The sequence below is a fragment of the Urocampus carinirostris genome, chromosome 14 (assembly GCF_059441175.1).
Source record: "Urocampus carinirostris isolate Australia breed hairy pipefish chromosome 14, RoL_Ucar_1.0, whole genome shotgun sequence".
Classification (NCBI taxonomy): domain Eukaryota; kingdom Metazoa; phylum Chordata; class Actinopteri; order Syngnathiformes; family Syngnathidae; genus Urocampus; species Urocampus carinirostris.
The window spans coordinates 20094957-20098591 of NC_142362.1; the positions used below are offsets into that span (position 1 = coordinate 20094957).

General features: G+C 46.7%; 1 pseudogene; it reads left to right on the top strand.

The window, feature by feature from the left end:
- The first annotated feature begins 3098 nt into the window (after positions 1–3098).
- On the top strand, positions 3099–3235 carry LOC148352922 (U2 spliceosomal RNA; annotated as a pseudogene).
- The last annotated feature ends 400 nt before the right edge of the window (positions 3236–3635 follow it).

A 3635-nucleotide genomic window follows, 5' to 3' on the forward strand; every position in this document is an offset into this window, starting at 1 on the left:
GTTTTTATGGCATTTTTACTTCCAGGTGCGAATGTGTATAATTAGATCAAGGTGAAGCACGTGGCGTGTTGTCCAAACGCAGCGGGCAAAATATTTTGTGATGGGGTTACGTCAAACCTCGCTCTAACGCGGTTGACTTGTCCTACACTCATTTGCGTGGTTAGAATTTGAATTATCCACCCATCCATCCATCATCTGCACCGCTTATCCTCAGTATGGTCGCGGGGGTGCTGGAGCCAGTTCCAGCCATCTCTGGGCAGTGGGCAGGGGATACCCTGAACTGGTTGCCAGCCAGTCACAGGGCACACATGACAGACAATTCGCTCGCTCATTCACACCTAGGGACAATTTTGACCGGCCAATTAACCCGACATGCATGTTTTTGGAATGTGGTAGGAAACCCACGCAAACACAGGGAGAACATGCAAACTCCGCACATGAAGGTTGGTAGCTTGATTTGAACCCAAGACCTCAGAACTGTGCCGCACACGCGATAACCACCGCGCCGCCGTGCTGCAGAATTTGAATTAGAAAACCGTAAATTCTGGACGACAAAGCACACCTGATTAAAAGCCGCATGCACAAGTTTAAGGACGAAACTTTTACAAGTAGCAACAGATTTCAAGCTGCAGGCTTAAACAGCCAAAAAAGGGAACTAATTTATTTATCTAGGGCAGTAGCTCAGGAGGTAGAGCGCTCGTCTGAGATCATGAGATCGCAGGTTCGAATCCCGGCTCCTCCGCGTTACTTGCCGAAGTGTCCTTGGGTAAGACACTGAACCCTTAATGCCCCCAATAAGCTGGTTAGCGCCTTACATGGCTTAATGGCCGCTATTGGGAAATGTGAAGCACACTGTAAAGCGCTTTGGGAAGTCATTGACTTGAAAATGCAGACCATTTCATTTCTAGTGTATTAATTAAAATTCAGGTACCTGTAGAATCGGTCGGGCTTCTCTCTCTCTCGCCGTTTTTTTTCTCCTTTGTGTAAGATCTACACAGCATTCAATTACTTTTACTCAATTAATTATTCAGATAAAGAAAATGCTTATCAAACTACTAGTTTAACTCAAAATCACTAAATCCAAAGAAAATGTCCTCTTCGGTGTTGGGGTATAAGATGCAGACTGATAACAGCCTAACATGACATCACATTTTCAGCCTGATAGGAAAAATATACCTGATATTTAGTCACCTACTGCCATATTAAAATATTCAATCACCCCCTCTGTCACGACCAGAACTGAATCAGGACCCAAATGCGTAGCGTTAACCACAAGTTTATTGATAGAAAGAGGAAGGGTAGCGCCTGCGATTCTGTGCTCGCTGGACGCGGGAAGCAAGCTGCTCACGCAATCGGATCGTGATCTGAATACGGAAGTGGATCTTCCGGAGCGGGAGATGGCGGTGTCAAGGACCGAAAAACAAGTCGATAGCCGGGACAGGAGAGCAAAAACATGGTCGGGATGAAAAACGAGTCGTAAGCCGGGACGGGAGAGCAAACGTGGTCAGGATCAAAAACAGGTCGGCGCCGGAGACAAACGGGAAGATCAGGAACGGACGGGTGGAAAAACGGGTGCAAAAACAGGACAGGCGGGAGTCAGGGTCAAAATGCTTGCCTTCTAACAACAGAGGTTCGCTGAAAGCCTGACAACCGGAAAGTGAAAGGACTGAGCTTAAAAAGGTACAGGGAACCAATCAGGTAGCCCGCAGCGGCTGGCGCCTAATGAGCGGGCACAGGTGATGCTAATCATGACACTCTCAAGTCCGACTCTACTTTTTAGTAATATTCTTACATTTTTGTGTATAATGATTTTGAATATAAACAAATAAAAGGGACATTTTATTTACCTTTTGTGTGACGTGACTTAAGCTGGTACAGTGGAGTAAGTGGGTGGATGCAGAAGCGGAAGATGAGGATGGGAGATAAAAAACAAAACTCAATTTTGAACTTTCAACTTGCTACAAATGTCATGTCCCAAAAAGATTCTTTCTCGAATTACCTCATTATTTTTAATTATAGACACAGTCGCTGTTCACCATGTTTTTGCTTTTCCTGTTAGCATCACTGCAAGTCTTGGGACACATAGCGAGTAAATACAGTACAAAAATACAGTTTTGTGTCATCAACCCATTAGGATCTTACGAAGCACACAAGATTTCGAACATGAAGAAAAAGAAAGGCATTGTAAGAGGTTGTCTAGCCAATCTTAGGGGCCGGTCACACAGACATTTGCGGCTGATTCACGGCCAGAAATTTCTGCCATTGAGGCGGACGCTATAGGACGCATTGAGTTCGCCATTCAGACGAAATACAGCGGTGCTCGACACGAGTTCGGAAATTCGTGCGCGGGTGGCAGCGCAAATAAATTTTGCCCTGCTCAATTCTTCAGAGCGCGGGTACACAGCCTTTCACGAGCGTATTGAGGCTGATCCGCGGCCAGAAGTTTCTGGCCGTGAAGCAGATGCCGTTGGGCGCTGTTGGACGTTTAGAGACCGCCATATAGACGAGATAGAGCTGTGCTTTACTCGCGGTCGCAAATTTTCACGTGGTTGGCCGCGTTCAAAACTTTTGAGCAGCTCAAAAGTTTGAGCACGTGTTTAAACCGCGTGCCGCACACGTGGTCAACACGAGGAAATGACGCGGAAATGACGCGGAACGACGTGCTCTGGCCGCGGCCAGGGCGTGGTTACACATGGGTAGGACGGGAAATTTCAGCGGGTAATCGTGGGTGGAGCATGGTAATAGCATGTTCTGCGCCTGTATCGCGGTGTTATTACGTGAAATTAGCGTGTTAAGCGTGTGACACTCAAACGCCTTTCTCCGCGTATAAACAGCGCGAATGCCGAGGGTGACGTCAAAGGGGTGAACATGGATCCCCGTCAGCATAGTTTCTCTTCATTTTGAATAAATCTTTCGGTGCATTCGCAATGATCGCAGCAACGCTTTATTGCTAGGACCTTAACTTTGCCTTTTGGCTGAGAGTAAGAATTTCGGCTCCTAAGCTTTGTAGCGTATTGTGATCTGATCGATAATGAATAAAGAAGATAGATCAGCAAGGCTTTGATATTAAGTCCTTATCTTGGCCTTGTGCTAGGTCCTTAGCTTGGCCGTTTGGCCGTTTGGCCATTTGCCATGATCTTTGATTTTTGCAATCCGGAGATGGAATAAGAGCTTGCTCTGTCCACTCCACGCATCGGCCCGGTATTGCAGTACCTCCGGGAACGGTGCATTTGCAATGATCGCAGCAAGGTTTTAGGGCTAGGAACTTAGCTTGGCCTTTTGGCTGAGAGTAAGGCTGCGTCCCATTCTTCGCACTTTCACTCGCTATGTGCCCTAGTCACTCGGTTTGCGCGTTCACGTGAAAATGGGGTGTGTCCCGATACTCTCAAGACCGAGGCAGAAGTGCCCTCAAACCATGTCGTAACCACTTCAAGACCGAGGGGGCTCTCGACCTCACTTGGCAGCGAAGTGACTACCCAGAAGGCTTTACGAATTCTCAATATCAACAAACATGCCCGAGAAGGAACCGCACAAATGTAAGTAGTTTTCCACAACCACGCATGTATTTGCAACAAAATGTATTGAGATATCTTAGTTAGACGTAAATGCAATAGAAAATCGTATTTTCGCGTTAA